This window comes from Anguilla rostrata, chromosome 2, assembly GCF_018555375.3.
Source record: "Anguilla rostrata isolate EN2019 chromosome 2, ASM1855537v3, whole genome shotgun sequence".
NCBI lineage: Eukaryota > Metazoa > Chordata > Actinopteri > Anguilliformes > Anguillidae > Anguilla > Anguilla rostrata.
The window spans coordinates 31,339,745-31,360,200 of NC_057934.1; positions in this window are offsets into that span (position 1 = coordinate 31,339,745).

A 20,456-nucleotide genomic window follows, 5' to 3' on the forward strand; every position below is an offset into this window, starting at 1 on the left:
CAAGGCTATTGAGGTTAGGGCAATAAGGGAGGGCTCCTATTTGATAAGGGATGGGCAGCAAGGGACTGCAATGTTGCATCGTGTGCACTTTCCTTAATAAGTGGTAACTGACTTATTATGGGTGGGGTGTAACTTAGTGCCCAGCAATTGTGCAAATTACTATTTTGTGTGTTGTTCTTAATGAGTGTCAATCTACTTATTCTGAATGGTGTGTAATATTTGTCATGTTCTGTGGTCTGTCTGTGTTTCCCTTTTTGGGCCGCCAGGTGGCTGCACTTCAGTTTTTAGTTCTGTCCTTTAACCCTATTTAATTGTATTATTGTTTTCAATTATTCTATTATTGTTTTTGGGTTGTCTCGTTTTCCCTTCCCTCTCTGTGGCCTGATTGTTTATTGTACCCTCCTGTGTCTCGTCAGTGTCGTGTCTATTTAAGTTCCCTTCTCCCTGACTCAGGTGCTGGATCCTTGTTTGTTTTTTGTGTGCGTATTGGATTGTGTTTCGGTTTGTGCTCCTTCTTGTTCTTGTGACTCAGTGTTTTGCCGTGAGTGTCTTCCTCCCTGCCCGTGTTCTGTTTTTGCATTGTTTTTTTTTTTGAATTTCTGCATTTTCTCTGTTTTTGCGCAGTAAGAACTTTTGTCCTTTTTTGACTTGCCCTGCGTGGCTTCGTTTTTGTTCCCTTTTGTTTTTTGTTCTAATTAAAAGCAACATTCCTGGTTTTGCGTTTACTCTGTGGATTTTGAGTGTTTTTTGACTCCGCGTTTTGGTCTATTCCCTCGCCCATCCTGACAATATTGCACAACACTTGTGCATTATTACTGTGTGCTGTTCTTAATGACACTTATGGTGTGTAACCTAGAGTGCCTTTAGTATTGGCAAGTGGGTGGGTGGCTTTCTGATCTAGCCCAAATCAGTGACTGTTACTCCTTTTTTAACATATGGTGTGCAGCGTGGGTATCACTTGAAAAACTTGCCCTTGTCCATTACTATAATGAGGAGCTACTTTGCTTCTCTATGTATTCCTGTAATCTGGACTTTTAATAAATTGAATCAGTGAGCTTTTGACAATTGTGGCATTATTTTAATTACCAAACCTAACTGGTGGCAGCGGTTACCACTACCTGTACCTTTCCTGAAGCCTTAGGAAAAGGTACTTTACATAAGTAGAAGAGGGTGCTGAATATGACCCTCAGCCCCCCCTTGAGGTTATTCTTTTAAGGGCCTGACAGATACGAAGCATCAGACGCTCGCGTCAATAAACGCACCCATTGTTTTCAACGGACGTAGACAAACTGGAGGCGTCAAGTGGTTTTGCCGCGCCTTTCAGAGCTCAGTTCTATTTTCGAGCATCGACGCGGGGCACAGACCACAAAAATACACTGTGTATATGGCATCCCAGCATTGACGAGAAGGAAAAAGGTAATCTGATGCTTCAAATTCTCCCGCCTTAGATGTTAACAAGTGGCGTCATTGACGCTTTCTATCTGTCAGGCGCTTTAGACCTCTGTTCTTTTGCTAGTGTCTGCCAGGCCTCCAATCATTGGGAATATATAAATAGTTTTAACATGCCACTACTCCACTATGTTAATGACACACGTTCTCTTCCTCCCACATCTGGACTGCCACATACAGTGGACACTTTTGGGAATTTGCAGGATAGAACATCCAGGTCTACAGTGGGCATACTGGTCCAGTGCATGTGCTGGCTGGACCACATGCCATACAATAATGTATTGAATTGAAGTTATAAGATCCACATTTGCAATTGATTCCTTCTTTGGCTCTGACACTGATTCTACTGTGGGCTTCCTATGTAAGTTTATGTGTTAAACAGGATTGGGAAATTGCATTCCTGGAGAGGCCGTGACACAAGGGGCATAAGAACTCTCTTCAGCTGTCATCCATGAACTTATCAATAAAAGCAGCTCAATGGAGTTCAGTAAGACCAGTCATGCCAACCCCTGTTATAATGAAGTGGCGAAACAAGGCCTATTTTAATCTGGTGGGAGATATTCACTCTCATCAGAGGAGATGCTTAAAGCTCTTTGAGACTGAGAAGTGCAAAAATTTAAAAACAACAAAAAAGTAGTTTAAGCCTAATTTAGTAAACTGGTGAATATAATCACACTTGATTTATGCAGTCACCAGATCAAAATGAGGGTCATTCCAGTGTCAGAGAGCAACAGTACTCCACTGCTGGACAGGGCCTATTGGAGTGTTTACTAGTGTGAGATGGAGTCGTATCGCACAAAAACATGCCAACAATTTGTGTCCGGCACACAATTTGTGTTCGGTGTCTCTAAGAATGTCTGCAAGTGGTAGAGCTGGGGATGGGAGTGATGTCAGGGGCCAATTTCGCCCCTGATCCTTCCTAACGAGATGTGAGCAATTACACCTCAGTTTAATGGCCCTTGTTCACACATGGCTGCCCCTGTCAAAATCAACCACAATGACAGTCACACATTTGCAATTAGATGAATTTGGCCGACTGGATTTGTCTCACCATGCTCCTCTCTGTGACAAATTAAGTTTACGGCACAATCTCAGGAGGGGAAAACAAGTGTATCTGCCTCAGAGATGAGATGTCTGGGCTGAAACTAGAGGCTAAACCCGGAATCACTCAGTATCAGTTAGCCTCTTCTGTAGACATGGCAGACTTAATCTATCATTTTCCTTTATGCCTGAGATGGGTGTATCCCATCCCCTGATCTGCACCTCCTGTACAGTAGCAATCAATCAATTTTAGCCCCACCTGCTCTTGTTATGTGAATAATATCACCACATATCGGATCATACCCAGGTAATCGGTACAAGGGGGCCACACAATAAAAACAATTATCAGAAAATTATTAAATTCTTGGGTTTAAATCAGATAAGAAATCAGATGAAAAACATTTTGCCCTTAGTTCAAGCCAATGATACACCGCATTAAAGAGCAATATCCATTGCTCACTAGATACAAGTGTCTAGGCCAAAATAAAAAATAAAAAAATCAAACCTGCAGAGCCAAACAAAATGCAGTTAGTGATCTGTCTTGTTCTTGACATGTCGCATGGAGACACCCACATAAAATGTGTTCATATATAAAATTATAAATATATATATAAATCAGAGGCATCTGGTGCCTTCAAACATTTGAAAGGCAGGTTCAGCAAAGGTGGGAGGAGGGATGTCTTTTCCCTTAATATAGCTGCTACATGGCATATTCTGGTAGGATGAGAGTAAAATGAGAGTCAAATCAGACCACGATATTTTGAAATCATTTTATTGATAGCTTTTCTGCACAAGGCTGCTAAATAGTTACTTGACTACACTTCAGATATTACATTAGGTGTCAGAAAATAAAATAACTCACTTCACTCAACTTCTGAATTGCACACATGTATACTATTCTAGAACTATTATATATGCTACCCAACAAGTTACTGTATATGAGTGAATCTGCCACATGTATTTTCAACCCATAAAAGACAGGTTGCTGGCATACAACAAGCATATACTATATATACATCTGTTACATAAATATTTCCAAAAATGATCTCTGCATATAAAATGATTTATATGATGCCAACTTACAACCAAATAACAACCAATATGGTTCACAGAAAATAAGCCATATTCCAAAGCAATGCTACCCATGTTTTCATACACTTGTTCAAATAACTTGGCCAGAGTTGTGGTCTTTACTTGCATAATTAATACGTGCAATCTTCTTGAGTGTCAGCAGAAAATCTCTGTGATGAAGGTCTGATGGAATGCTTATGGTAATGCACATACATTTATACAGTACTGATTTAAACTCTTAAAATATATATAAAATATGTGCATGTGGTATATGAAAAGAAGAGGCAAGGTTTTTTTTGTTTGTTTGTTTTTTACATATCACCAATCTACTTTCTATTCCTGAATGATCGATGTGTGTGATTATTAAAACTATTTTAAGCAATAATAGCAGATCAATTAGTGCCATGCAGTATGATGTTATATTACATTTATTTAGCAGACGGTTTTATCCAAAGTGACATACAAATGATGTACTATTTAATTGAGAGGGAACCCACCAACCAGGCACAACCTAGTTTTCCCTGGAGGTCTTTCATCCCAATACTAACAAGCCCAGCCCTGGTTAGCAGCAGCAGTTAGGCATGAGAAGGGTCCAAGGTGGTATTGCCACTGGCAATTGTAGCAAAACAACCAACAAGATGCACTCAGTCATAATCATGTTCAAAGGACTTTGTTATAGCTATAATCAAATACTTGATTACTCTATTGTTGCAACAGTGCACAGTACACTAGCCACACTTATATAGTACTGTTACACAGTAGACAGGTGAAAAATGTTCCCTTTGCACCCGACAAAATAACCAATTCCACCAATGCCCAGGCGGGTTTGCGCTACCATTGATACCAAAATAAGGCCCACTGGGTTAAAGATACCAAAGAGTTATAGACGGTTTGCCCTTTGCAAGGTATGTACAATTTTTCAGCTATTATTATTTGACAGCATATATTATTTGTCAAATCTAGAGTGCATGAAGAATGTGTTTCTTTATGGTTTATTCCAAACATTAAATTCTATTTATAACCAGGTGTAAACAACAGTACATGTGCATATGTTGTCTGCTAAACTCCATAAGCATCATTATAGCTTTTACACTGAACAACCTATTTTGACTGATCAATTTTTGTTCCCACTGATTCATTATTACATGAAAAAAATGATTTCTACATACTAAATGCCCCAAATATGGGGCATTTAGTATGCAGAGGGGCTAATGTGTGAAAAGACTACTTTATTTAATTTCTTCATTCCTAAAATGTAGCATAAATCAAGTATGATATTCTCCAATTCATTAAATTATGCTTAAACTACTATTTCAGTGTTTTTCACAATTTTCAGTCCTGCTGACCTTTAAAGGAGTACCATGGTGGTTGAACGTGACACTTCCCAGTTGTCTTCAGGCAACGACAAAACAAATGTGCATAATTTTTTTATTCTTAAGTCATTTCAATGTACTTTAAAACGTATTTTTCTAAGCCTAAATTTCCCACTATAAAAATTCACCCGAACCGTCTGGGTGTGGTAATGAGAACTGTCAGTTAGCTATGATTGACAGACCGTGCCCCGTTACCATAGCTACCCCCATGATACGCGCTCTCTTTGGGAGACTGAATTTTCACAAGCTAGCTAGCTTAGTAGTATATCAAGTATCGATAGATAGCTAAGGTAAGGAAGTTGACTTATATCCAGTTATAATTTTTGCTATCTAGCTGGACAAATTAAGATAAAAGCACAACTATAACGTCCTCATAAAAGCAAACTAGCAAGCTAACGTTATCGATAACATTGCCTTATGAAAGCAAACCTCCTAGCTAGCTAGCGTTAGCTAGCTAGCTAAATGAATATAACCAGAAATAATCTAAAGGCACTCTAATTTAAGTGACCCTAACGTTAGTCAAATACTTGCATTGTCTGAACAGCAGGAAGGTGTGTCCTGTCAGATTTCTTTACGGGGTGTGGAAATAGGAGTGGTTACTGTATTCATGACGTAGAAAAATGACAACTTTCTCAACCGGTTGAAAATAGGACGATGAATTTAAAATGCATATTTCTCCAAAAATACAGAACGGACATATTTAATACTTTGCTCATTGTGTTTCTTCAATGCCTCTTGTGCAAATAGCACATAAAACCTAGAAAGTGTGAAAATCACCATGGTACTCCTTTAAGGTTTTTAAATGTTATATGAACCTATTGAAGTCTGGTTCGATTGAATTGTATATTTCCTTAAACTGGCAAAGAGCATTTGATTGAATCTAGTGGATGTCTTCTTCAAGGTTAAATGTCTCCTTGCTGTTCTTACCAGTGAACAACTCTTTTCAATTTGCAGTCCACCAGCTGAGGTGCACAGACACTACACTGCAGAAGAAGAGCTTGAGACAGACATACTGCAGGCACCTGATCCACCAGAGGAGTCATAGGGGTGTAATATCACTTGGACAATCTTAATGTCCAGTTAGCTACATGGAGGCACACCAACCCCAGTAGTATCCCTTATGCAGGTTTTATCATCATACTGAAAGTCACCCTCAGAGGGACACTGTTGATGGCTGTACAATATATTTGCTGTAGTTCCAGCAAGCCAGTTGCAGGATGCACACATGAGAAATAAAACAGGCAAGAGATTCCATTTTAATTACATTTGTAAAGGAAAGAGAGATGTCATTAGTTAATATTTAAATCACAGTAAGTGCTGAGCAACTGCCATTTAAAAATAGCAAGACAAAGAATTAGATTAAATCAGATTTTTAAATCGTGTGTTGGGTAAAGATGAAAGCAATGACCTATTAGCAAATCCTATGATGTTCGACAACAAATGAGTTGTAACATTACTTTAGCAGCAATACAGCTTCTTCAAGAAATTAACACAGGTAGCTAACGTTCCTTAACAGATGCTTTCTCATTGTTCACAGGCCAGGGATCATAATTTTATTATCCCTGAACCCTCAGTCTGATCCACCTTCACGCGTAGTGGTACTCTAAGTGGCTCAGACTGAGCTGAGCTGAGCAAAGTGCATTTTATGCCCAGAGCAGAGCTACTTAGTTTTTTAATGCACCCAGTATAACAGCACTACAAATATGCAAGCTGATCTTACAGCAGTTATGGCCATGTCAGAGAACCCTCTTTTTTGTGTGTGTATGGGAGAAAGAGAATGAGTGTTTGTGATAGCCTCTCTTCGTCTTCTGTGGTATTATGCATTGGGATGAGCTTTGCAACTCTATGATGAAAATGCTCTTCAGTCATTATGTATTCTGAACTCAGTCATCAATAATGATCTGAAAATACGACACAAGGAGGGTGACAATAGCAAATGTATTCTGGCAATTCATTGATGAGAATTGAGAAACTAAAATTGGGAGTGATTGGCCTTGACATGTTAACCTGCATTTTCATGTTGTTCATCACAATCTGCAATATTTCATGTTAGTTTATTACATGAAGCATTATCTGCCATCATTTTTTATTGATAAATATTTGCAACGCATATCCTTTAACTGCTTGGAAACAAAGTTGTGTACCATGAGTAAAATATGTGAGGAACTGTGGTACTCAACAAATAAACTTGTTTTTATTTGTGGTTGTTTTAATTTATCTTTCTGCTCGCTTAATTAATTACATGTGTCTGTGTGGGAACAAACTGTCTGCTTATAAAGGTGTTAACATTTATTTGAGTTAAATTCCCAAAATAGCATAGTCAAGCGTATATACTTCTGTTCACATGTAAAATGTGCCAGTGATATTTATTTTTGTCTTTTAATATTTTGAGCTCTATTTTCCATGACATGTTGCGAGTCATCGCCCTGGCAAAATGGCTTTTTCATCAGACTAACATGCACCTGAGCCATTTAGTAAGTTCCTGACTCACTGTATACAGAAGTGGGAAGAGGACCTGGGGTGTTTCAGTCAAGTCTGAGAATTTTAGTGCTGTTCATTGCCATTTTTCGGTCTGTCTGGCATGCGATTAGTGCCTTCGTCACCCACCTGCTCAAACCAGTTCTATGGTGTAAATTGCAGCCCAGCAAAGGGAAATTGATAATTTTTGGGCTTTCCCACACAATGTGTGCATGATCAAAACCTAGTCAAAATCCAATGAATGGTTTTCATGGTTCATAAACTGTACAATTTTACTTTGATATAAATCCCAGAAGCAGGAAAGTTGCATAGTTTCCATTTATTGTTCATTTTTCTATTTTTTTATTGTGTCTGGCTGTTCGTATACTGCTTTGTGGTCCCTGGAGTACTGTATTTTCTTCTTTTTCTTACACCTGTCTGCAATGAGAAGAATGACAATAAACGAAACTTCAAAAATATTTTCATTGGGATGGAGGTATGCCATCCACAAGTTACGGCTTGACGAGGCATGCCCCAGGAATGTTATTTAGCTAGCTAGTTTTCCAGTGTCCTAACTTTCTATTAAGACTAGTTAGGGTTAATTAGCTACCATAATGAAGGGGGGACACCTAGTTTTTGGTGAGCAACTTCTCAAAATGACCTTTTCAGCAACAGCTGAAAATAATCGCCCTGGACCACAATGGGATTCAATGACATCCAGCTCAAGAGGAACAAGGATATTATGAGGAAATTCATCATAGCAGCCTTGTGCTTTGCATGCCATGAGCAGGCGTTTAGGGAGCATGATGAGCCTGCTGGCAGTTCAGAAACTTTGTGGAGATGGGCATGCATTTGCCAAGTTTGACAATGTACTTGCAGATGCTTGGGGTCATCCAGTTTTCAGTGGCATGTCAAACAGCATTCATGACAAATTAAATCAAAAGTATTCCTTGTTATTCAAGATGAGACTGTCAAGAAAATAAGTAGGTTATTTGCCCTTTTCTTGTGGTGGAAATGGATGACACTTCAGACATTTCCAGCAAGTACCAACTCACTATTATTATCAGATATGTTATTGAGAAAGCCTTTTTACATGCTGTGCCTATCGCAACAGTGGTGAGAAGATCCATGAAAAACTACAGTCCAGCCACTAATCTTATTTACCCAATTTACGATGGAGAAAGTTGCATGGGTGGGTAGCATGGTGGATTACAGGCTTTAGAGAAATCCCACTGTCGTAATGCATTATTCATCCATTGTATGCTCATATGCTGAATTTGGTTTTGGCACAAGGTACATATAACATTCAAGTGGCCAAGATATTTTTTTACAGTCTTAATGCCTTTCACAACTTTTTCCCACATTCGTATAAGAGAATAGCGTTACTCTGTGAGGTTGATCAGGCAGTGCATATACCAGGGGATGTGCTCGATGGAATTTAGAAACTTAAGAGTTGGGCTGTTTTCACTATCCATGAAGGACACAGATCACTGTACATTGCCTTCGCCAAAATAGTGACAGAGCTAGCATGGGATGAAGACCCCATTGCAGACTTGAAGCAAAAACTGGATGATTCTGATTTTATCTGTCTGCTCAGGGTGTTTCAATCCATCTTTGACATCACCAAAGCCTCTTCCAGGTCCTGCAGGTCCCCAAAACTTTATAGCTACAAGTTACAAAGCTTCTGCAGCCGGTACTTAAAAGCCGCTGTTGATAAACCTGAAGAACTAACACATTTATGGCAAGCCCTTTTAACATTCAATAGCTTCGCTTCACTATCCATAATTACATTTTAGATATTTAAAAATGCATTTTACTAGTCTCAATTACAATGTGACCAGTCAGAATGATATATGCAATTATAATCTGACCAGTAAGAATGATAATTCAAGATATCTACAAATACATTTTGACTAGTCAAAATACCTTTAAAGATATTTATAATGACATTGCAGAAATCGTCATTCAACTCATATCATATATCGAATCGGCATTTTAACTGAGTTTAACGTTAGCAACCTTGCTAGCGAGACAACAAACCGTGTTTATAACATTAGTACAGACGGCTCCAAAATTAAGCACCAAAATCTGTGTTGTGCTTCCTATTGTTCCCCAGCTTCAGCCCATATTTTACTGTGGTAAGTCTGTCCAAATGTTGGACTCGGAGGCCAGTATTCCATTTTTCACCATCACCATCATGGAATTATTGAGCCGTCCAACATTTGGAGCAGACTCTGAAATGTTGGAAGTGACGGGTGACGTTGCTATGCCAATAAGTTTTTATTCATTAATTCATAAATAAAGGTTGCTATAATGGAAAAACTACAACCACCATCTTGTATGCAGTTAATAACAGGAAACTTGGCTGATAATTAGAAATGGGTTAAACAACGTTTCAAGATTTACCTTGATACGAGTAGAGTTTGTGGTGATGACGAGAAAAATAAGTTACATTAAGGCTGCTAAGAGAACATGATTTTACCTTGTAAAAAGGCTAACATACACAGGGCTGGGGAGACGCAGGCTCAAGCTAAAGAGTTACACTGACGGGATAAAACAAGTGTATGCAGTTAAAGCTAAACACAGCACAAGTTCTCACCCAGGTAAAAGCCAAAGAGAGTTGGGTGGTGTGGTGTGGGGATGGCTGGTTTAAGCAGCCACACCTGCCCTGGGTCAAGCTAATTAGACCTGGCCAATTAGATAATTGGCCAGGCTAATTGGACCCAGGAACAGGAGTGGCTGCACCTGTGCGTAGTGAGGTAATCACTGCGCACAGGTTAAATCTGCCATCCCCACCCACATCAGGAGCTCTCTGTCATGACAGGGTTTAACATCTGCTCATTTGGCTATACCATCTTGCCAAACCCTCGTGCAATAAATGTGGACTGTTTGAACATCGTCTCCCTGTGTCTCTGTGCTGGAGGGCCCCAAGGAAAGCCACTTCGGTGGCCTGTGGCAGGCGTGTTTGCCACAGGTGGCAACAGAGAATGTAGGAAGTGCAGCAGCTGCCACAGACTGAGATCATCCCCAGAATATGGAAAAACATGAAACAATTGTGGAAAAGAGAAACACTTTGCAAAATGATGCAAAGGGCACAAAGACCAAAGTACACAGTAGATGAAGAGACTGAGACATTTTTTGTGGACTCATTAGAAATATGTAGCTTAAACAACAATGAATTGAGCATGCCATTGCGAGTGAACTGGACAGTAATGCCATTTAAATTTGATACTGGGGCACAAGCAAATCTATTTTCATACAAAGATTTTGTGACACTGAAGGTGAAAAACAAAATTCACCCAGTCAAAATGAAAGTCATTGGCTATACAGGCAAAAATGTTCCTGTGAAGAGAAGCTGCATTGCAAAATTCACACACAAAAAAGACATTACAAAGCACAGCTGTCTATAGTGAACAGCCAATACTGGGTTTAAGTGCCTGTGAACAGCTCAACCTAGTGAACCCCGTGAACAATCACAAATCACTACTGACACAGTGTGCTGATGTTTCTGAAGGGTGTCTTCCAGGTGAACACAAGTTTCACATCGATAAATACCAGTCATCCATGCCTACTGCAAGATACATTTTGTGCTGAGAGAGAAGCTGAAGGAGGAATTGCGGAATATGCAAGCTCATTGCACATCATGGATAAAAAATTTTAAAAAATGGCCAGGTCAGAATTTCTCTTGTCCCCAGAGAATTGAACAAAGCCTTCAAACATGAACATTTTGAGTTGACTACCAGAGGGGAGCCCACTGGTTGAGTAAGCTACATGTAGATGCTTTGTTTGTGTTCTGGCAAATGAAGCTGGACGCACCATCCTCAAACAACACCCCAGAGAGTAGATATAGATTCCTATGTCTACCACGCGGAATTGTTTCAGCCCCAGAGGTTTATCACAAGACAATCAGGATGATCTATGAGCACATTCCTGTGTAGAAACCATGATGGATGACATCATCGTGTATAGTGCTTCAAAGGAAGAACACAAAGCAAGACTGAAAGAAGTGCTCGAGCTGTAGAGGAAAGTCAATCTGAAGCTCAACGGGGAGAACAGTGAATTCAGTGTGAAAACACTTACCTTTATGGGACACATTGTCTCGGAGGATGGGAAAAACCAAAACCCAGAAAAACATCTGCAATAGAGACTGAATTGGAATGCCCTAAGAACAAGGATGAGGTTAGATGCTTTTTTGGTTCGGTCACTTAGCAAAGTTCATTCTGCAGCTGTCCTCTCAGTCAGCTCTGCTGTGGTGGCTCCTAGAATGGAAAATCAATGGATTGATTCACATGAACAAGAGAAGTACTGGAAAACACTGAACGAAATTCTCACAGCAGAACCAGTACTCAAATATTATTTCTGCATTCAAGACAATTTGGAACTAGTTAAGAACGAGATCCAACTTTGAACTTGGAATTATAGGTCGAAAATTCAGGCATCATTTCAGAGCTCTGATTTATCTGACCTCAGCACTGGTGACGTCACACTAAGAAAAATGGCGGTATTCGTAGTTTGAGGTAAGAAAATTGTATATTTACGTTTTTAATGCATATTTGGGTGTGATTATGTGATATTTGTATCATTTATGTTTTGCATTCATTATAGCAATATGTGAAACTTGAAAGGCACGATATCAATCAGCCCAGTTTAGCTGGAAAATGTTATTTTGCCCAAATAAATGCTGCAGATGAAATAACGAGACACCTCACAGTGATATCGTATTTGCATTTCAATACTAATACAGCCTCACGTTACTTTGCAGTTTCACTCTAACTCATTTGATATACTCTTTAACAAAAAAATAAAGCAGCGTTTCCTGTGGGAATCCATATTTTTTCCGCGTAAAACAGCATGAACGCAGTGATGTCAAAAGTCGGAAATTTCCCACTTGAAATATCAAAGTTCTGAGCTGTCTTGAACGCAACATATGACTCAGCTAAGAGTACGAGGATTTCCGCTGATGCGTCACAGTATGGGTAAGGCGCAGTATTACTGCTACAGCATGACAGAGTGTGGCAGCCCATAGCCTATGCATCAAAAGTGTTGACTGGAGCAGTGACAAGAGACATTCAAATCTAACAGAAACATTTTTCAATTATATATGCATGCAAACGATTCCATCAATTTGTCTACAGACAAACTTACTTACTGCAGAGACAGACCATAAGCTGTTGGTGCCAGTCATGGAAAAGCCACTAAATGACTGTCCTATGAGAATCCAGAGAATGTTAATTAGACTGAAAAAGTATGATATCAATTTAGACTATACCCCTGGCGAGTAAATGTTTGCAGCTGACAGTTTCTCACAGGCTGTGGACAAGAATGAGAGGACAGATGAAAATAACAGATGCAGAAATTAAGGTCTATGTAGACATGGTCATTGCCTCACTCCTGGTATCCACAAGAGGGTCAGAGTAGATCCAGAGAGAGACAGAGGCTAACGAGACAATGATCGAGCTGAAGGCAGTGATCTTGGAGGTATGATCCGAACAGAAAAAAGACTGTTCAAAGAGAATATAGGACTGCTGGACTCAGATCTGACTTCACTGTCATGGATGGCATAGTGTTCAAGGGCAACAGGTATGTCATTCCAGCCAGCTTAAGGAAAAGATGCTCCGCAAAGTCTATTATGGTCATCTAGGAGAGGAAAAGTACAAAAGGAAAACATGAGAAATAATGTATTAGCCCAGGATCAACCAGGGCATATCTCAGGCAGCAGCATCATATCAATGTTAAACCCTAGGACAAAGCAACAGGTTTAGCTGCTGTCTCCACACCTTACTACAAGGTAGGAGCCGATCTCTTTGATTTTCAAGGATAAAGTCACATTGTGGTTACTGACTACTTCTCCAACTATCTTGAGGTGGCTACACTGCAGTCTACCACAAGCAAAGCTGTCATAGCTTTCATGAAGTCTGTCTTCACCAGGCATGAGTCCCATGTGCTGTCTTTACAGACGATGGCTCACAGTTATCTACCTCAAAATTCAAAGCATTTTCAACACGACACTTCAAGCCTTAACCATCCAAGGTCAAACGACCTGGATGAGCACTCAGTCAAAATAGCAAAGGTTAATGAAAAAAGCACTTGAGAACAAGGAGGACTTTGTGAAGCGTCTCATGATATATAGGAGTACGCCGCTAGAGATTGGGTTATCTCCTGCACAGATTTAATAGCAGAAGAATCCAGACAACTTGCCTGTTCATGAGGATCTACTTACCACAATCAGACTTCACCCAAATGAAGAGATGGAAAGAAAAACAAAAGATGAAACAAAAGGGGCTGTATGAGAGAGGAGGAAAAGGCCTATCCAACCTGAAACCAGGAGATACTGTCAGACTCAGGGATCACAACATCGGTACCTGGACACAAACGGGGATTGCTCTACAGCAGGTTGCACTACAGTCCTGCGAAATCTAAACAGGGAATGCAGCTTCACTGTGAAGGAACCGTGTGGACCTGAGGCCTCATCCAAATGCTTAGTAGGATGCAACTCCATCCTCCTTCACTGCATTTGAGGAGTGCAACATACAGGAAATTATGGTAATGACCTGGCTGGGTGTAGGGTTTGGAAAGATGTTCCACCACCATTGGTGGTTATCTCATCTCCTGACTGCACTAAACCAGATGAGGTTGCAAGACAACACCCTAAGGTTTTCACTGTGACTCATGCTATGATCAAGGCTGGCTCAGCTGGGGTTGAATAATCTACAAAATCTGTATTCGCAAAACTGGTATATTCACTGGAGGGTTTGGTTTCAGAGGAAGCAAACGTTTGAATGATCACATTATTTTCAGATGGTAAGATAAATAAAAAAAACACGGCCAATTTACTTGAAATGATTTAGGAAACATTAGTTATCACTGCTTTAGAATACAGTATTTGTGTGATAAAATAAAATTGCCAATGTTGTTTCTTGTAACTTAAATTTGTAAGCCTAATTTTGATATCAGTACTTTTAATGTCAGGCCTTTTGCATGTTTGTTGCACTGTATAGACAGTGCTTTGTATGTGTGAGTAACTGTTTGTACGTTGAAAACGTGTTTTTCTTCTGATATATTTTAATTTTGTACTGTGTTTTGTTATGAGTGATAATAATAATGCATATAAATGTAGGCTTTGAGAGAGACATGCATACACATGGATGTGTTTTAATAGGGTATTGTGTACATGACAGACCTACTAATTGTTAGTATGTCGGTGGTGTATCTATAGGGCGAGCTATCTTTTATTTAGAAATGTGATGTTTGCAGGGTTTACAGTAGCCTAGTTAAAAAGTTGTTAACGATAGAAATGGCACAGCGGTCATTCTGAGAATCGATACATCTACCGTGACTAACTCCATAGCCAATGGCTTCCCTTCGTGACTTTTCTTAAACAAATGTATTTAACATTGTGATATAATTTGAATACCAACTTTGCATTAGGAAATAAAGTTATAAGCACTTACTAATGTTCACAAACGGTGAAACTGACCATCATTATCTTGTGCTGGTTCCCATACTACATGTAACGTTACCTAGTGGACTGAATTGCAACGCAAATTTCAGCGCCGTCTGTACTAATGTTACACACTCGCTCTGTCAACTCGTTATCAGGCTAGTTAACGTTGAACTCTGTGAAAATGGCAAAAGTATAATTAACGTGTGTGTATTTTAACCCAGAAGGATTCAAACAGTAGGGCGTGCCTTCGCAAAAAAAGGGAAGTTCTTTAATGTCATTGTTTGCTTATTCTTTTATAGAAGGTAGACGACTGTCTCAGGTTTGAAGAGTATTGGAATGATAGTGATTGGACTTTAGAAATATAAATGAGTTTCCCACAAAGATTATGCAGTTGCAATAGTTTAAAAAATTTGCAAGCAAGGTAGTGTGATGTGTAAGAGATTGTTTGCCGTTCGAGGTGGGTTTTGAATCCATGTCTCTCACTCATCCAAAGATCCCATAGGCAAACGTGATTCCTGTGTACTAGTAGCAAACAAGCCGCAGGGGCTGCAAAGTTGTTTTTTAAAAAACATGTACTTGTATATATGTAGATTTTGCGTGTGTATCCAATGTTTTTATCTGCTGATGTAGCTAAACATCCAATGGGAAGATGTATTCTTTGTGAGCCTGGAGCATTTGTGATGATGAAATTGGTGGGGGGGAAGAAGAAGAAGAAGAAGAAGAAGAAGAAGAAGAAGAAGAAGAAGAAGAATTGCAAAATACCCTAAGTTCAGGGCTTTATTGTGTGGACCTGTGAAATTGTTTGTGAATTCTGTCTGTTGACATGAGGTCAGAAGATACAGAATTAATGTTTTTAAGGGCTGAGAGTCTGTGGTTATTGTGGTTATTTCTGTCGGGAACCTTGACCAGTTCCAAACCTTGGTGCTGTTCACGTATGGGCCATGTAATATATTTTTGCATGTCAATGTTATGCCCTGGACATACAACTAAATTGTCTGTGTGTGTTTAATCTGCTAATTGAGAGGCACCTGTGAGGAGGCACCTGAGTGCTTAAAAGCCCCTCCTTGGCTCCACCTCTCTCTCAGCCAGAGAGCAGTGTCTCCCTCATCCACCACATTTTCCCATTTTTTTTCTTTGTTTTACTCTTAATATATTCAATCTTTTGTTTACACCTAACCCTGGTTGTCTGTGTCCCTTTATGTTGTTTCCCTCTGAGCCGGGGTCGTAACATATTGGGGGCTCGTCCGGGATTTTTAATTGGTTAAAGTTATACCCCTAGATTTGTTTCAGTAGGCTATTTTCTTTTGTTTGTTTAGCCTTGTTTTGTAGTGGCTGGTCAGTGTTTTTGGTGGATCCTCTCCTCCTTGGGCATGCATGGTGAGTGGGGTTATTTGAGTGCTATCCATTTCTGAGTGGTTAGAGAGTAAACCCTGGTTAGGTAGTCACAGAGTGGGCCAGCTGAGCTGAACCATCGGTTCTTCCATCGGTTCACTAATTTATTGTTTTATTTTTGAGGTAATCCTGGGCGGAGGCTACGGTCTCTGGTGAGGGTATGCTTTTTGGACCTTAGTCTTAATCCTGGGCGGAGGCTACGGTCTCTGGTGAGGGTATGCTTTTTGGACCTTAGTCTTAGTCTATGGCTAATGGTTATGAAGTTCAGCGTTCAAAGTCGCCCCGAGCCTGGCACGCTTCACAGAAGACAGTTAGGCTTTAGTTACTGTGATAGATAGGAACCAGGGTTGCTCTGTACCAGTACACCAAAAACATGTTGGTTAGGCGTGGCACTCAGAGGCCTTTTCTCACTGTTTGCTTGTAGAATAGCAAGGAGAGAGGACATTTAAATTGTTAGGGGATGTGTTTAGTAGCAGTATACTGCATTTTTTTGACAGTATTTTGGTAAATTTCATGTGTCCTTGAACCTAACAACTTTAGTGTTTAGCAGTATTTGTAGTAAGTGCTGGTACTCATGCATTTTGGTTGTTTTAGCTTGAGCTTGTGTTGGTAGCTAAGTTACCCAGTGTCTAGGGAAAGTGTGCCTTTTTCTGACACTTTAGAGGCTTGTGAGCCATAGGGGGTAAAGGATTTCTATAGGGGCAACATAGCTCAGGAGGTAAGACCGATTGTCTGGCAGTCGGAGGGTTGCCGGTTCAAACCCCGCCCTGGGCATGTCAAAGTGTCAAAGCATCAATTGTAAAGCGCTTTGGATAAAAGCGCTATATAAATGCAGTCCATTTACCATTTCTAACAAGTTCCATTTTTGGATAGTTGGTTCTTGTTATTAAGTAATCCTATTCTGTGCTACTCTTGTAGTTTAGCGCTTTTTGAGTAGTAATATGCATTGCTACTTTTGTGTCTAGTGGCAATTGTCTTTAGTAGCTATTGTGGGTTGGAGAGCATTGTGATTTGATTTTTTGTTGCTATTGTGTTTGAGTGTGGTTGTATGCTACTGTGGAACAGACAGTTTGCCATTTGTTGTGCCTTGGCACTTTTGTGTGTAGCCTTTATGGTTACCTGTTGTAGTGATGTGGCTAACTATTGTGTATGCTAAGCCATGTTTGCTCTGGCAGCTCTTAGCCAAGTTAGCACATTATGCGATTGTGTGTGCAGTAACTGATGTTGCTACCATACAGGGAAAGTTAATTGCCCTTTCTTTTGCCCTTTGTGCTTGATCTGTGGTTATTCTTAGTAACTTAAGCCGCGTTTCCACCGCAGGAACTATACCCCGGAACTAGGAACCTTTTGAGGAACTCAGTGCGTTTCCACCGCAGGAACTAGGGTCTAAATTTAGTTCCGGGGGCTTTCTTTTACCCCCCAAAAGGTTCCTGCTCGGGGGGTAGTACTTTCCGAAAGTACAGGAACCTTTTGGGTGGAGCTTGCAGCGCTGAACATTTCTGATTGGTCGAGTACTCGCAGCAGTTTTTTGTCTATTTTCAGGCGCCATGTTTAAAAATATGCAGGCGCAAACCAATTTATTTTCATAATAACTTCAAATCAAACTTTGTATGTTATGCGGCGCAGTAGCCTAGTTTTGGTTATAGCCTGCCAACGTCTTGGAATTATAACGTGTGCTCTTCTGTTCTTTTCTTGCTTTAGTATTCGTTTTATAAAATGCTAAGCATTCGTGCTGGGACAGCATATTACGTACTAAAACATTCAAACGGATTAATTCGGTTGCTGAATATTTTCTTCCGGATTTACTTTGTTAGCCCGTTGTAACTGACTCAAAACGTTTGATACAGTTTGATATGTGAGGTATGCGGTAGTTCTGCGTAATTCACATTGGTGATACAGTAAAAGCAAACTGGAAATCACCTTCCGCACTTTTTGTCATGGTAAAATAACAGGTTAATTCTAGCAATCGTACCTTTAGCTTTTTCAGACTGCCGTAATTTTACTCTGCCATTCTTCAATTCCACAAAAAGACCAGGAAGACTATGGACTAATTTATGGTGCATGGTTCGTATCTGGAGGGCACACTTCGCTGCTCGGCTAGCAGTAACTTCGAAGGAAAACAAACGGTGGCTGTACCACTACTTAAATTTTCACGCAAGTCCGAGTTTTCGTTCTATTCTTGTCATTTTGCGAATTGACGATGAGAAAGTAATCAAACAGCAAATTGTTTACAACGTGTGAATGTTTTCTGCTGTTGTTGCCAGTTATATTGGAAATGTGAATGCATTCTGTCGCTTCGGATGTCAAGACATGAAAGCGAATGTTCGCATAAAAACATAATGAATGTGTTTGAGAGGATATATAAAACGGTTACAATCTGACTATTGGCCTGTTATATCCTATTTGTTGCATAACGGTCCAAGTTCAACTACCAACGACAGTTTTGCTTGACAACGGTAAAATATGCCCAAACGGCTGCAGAAGAATATTTCAATTCCATGTGATTAAATGGATAAAAATCAATAAATACAAAAGTAACCATATATAGTCATTGTTGGTAACCCGTTGTATATAAGTGGAATAAACCCCTCCGGGCTGTCCCGGTTATTAGAAAATAATGTAGGCTACTTCGGTGGTAGTATGGGGTTACAGAAGAAAAATATATGACAGATGGACCGACGACAACGTCGCTTTTTCATACGTCAGTGGGCTAATTTGCCTAATCTTCGCGGGACTTTAGACCCCGGTGGAAACGCAGACAACCATTGGCTGAAGGAACCTTTTAGTTCCTGGTAAAGTAGTTCCTGGGACTGAAAGTTCCGGGTAATTTTGGTGGAAACGCGGCTTTAGTATCTGAGTGAGCTATTTCTAGTTCCTGTTAGAGATGGCAGCCATAGAGGATTTTATTAGTGACTCTTCTGAAGAGTTATTAGAGCAGTTTACTAAGGATCAGCTTCTAAAGCTTGCTTTCCCATTATAATATTGAGATTACCAGTAGTGAGCGACGTTTTAAAGAAAGCGTCAAAGAAGTTCTGAGGGCTATTCTGATTGATAATGGTGTTCTTGTGACTAAAGTAGAGGAACCTCCTGCTTGCTGTCTTTGGCTTTGTGTCTTCACATGTCTCTCACAGATTGCTGCAGATTAGGGGTTACAACAAGGCTTACAAAAGGGCAGCGTTCGGCAGTTTCAAGTGAAAAGCCAATTGGTACAGTACAAACAGTGAAGAGTTATTTTTGAGAGTTTGAAAGACGAGAGATTGGAGCTGCAGGAAAGGCAGTTATTGTTGGAACATGAACGTGGTCTGAAAGAGCTAGAACCTAAGCATGCTGCTTTGCAATCAGGTTCTCTGAGTCCCTTTCTCAATTTGATGTCAGCAAACATGTTAAAATGATCCCACCTTTTGTGGAGAAGGATGTTGAGATACTTTCATCATTTTGAACGTATGGCCACCACTTTGAGATGGCCTAGTAATGTCTGGACACTACTGCTGCAGTGTGTCCTTGTTGGAAAAGCACAAGAAGCATACTCTTCATTGACCCTTGATCAAAGCACAGACTATGAGACTGTTAAGGCATATATCTTGCGGGCTTATGAATTAGTCCCAGAAGCGTATCATCAGCGTTTTAGGAACTATCGTAAGTTTGACAGACAAACTTATGTGGAGTTTGCCAAAGAGGAAGAAAACTTGTTTGACAGATGGTGCATGTCTCAGAAGGCTGAGTCTAAAGAACAGTTTAGACACCTGATTCTCATTGAAGGATTTAAAAACCACATTCCTGTGGCTGTTGCAACATATATAAATGAGCATAAGGTGTCAAAGATGGATGAAGCTACTGTCCTGGCTGATGAATTTGTGTTGACACACAAATCTGTCTTTGAAGAAAAGTATCGTGTTGACTCCAGGGGTAAGGACCCTCCTCATGGGGTGCATTTCCTGAAACCTGTTCCCCCTGGCCCTGCTCCATCCACTCCAACTGCTAGGTTCCTATAGTTTCTGAAGGTCCTGATGAACTTGCACAGAAACACCCAGATGTGTTCCCTGTGTGTGCTGTTACACGGGCCATGTCATCATCATTCTTGAAGATGCTTTTCCGTTTTCAGAAAAGTCTTCTTTACATCCCAGTCCCCTTCCTCGAACTAAGACAGGAAACCAGTACCTGTTGACTTGTGTGCAGCTACCCATTTTCCTGAGGCTATTCCTTTGCGAAAGATCACAGCCCCAGTTATA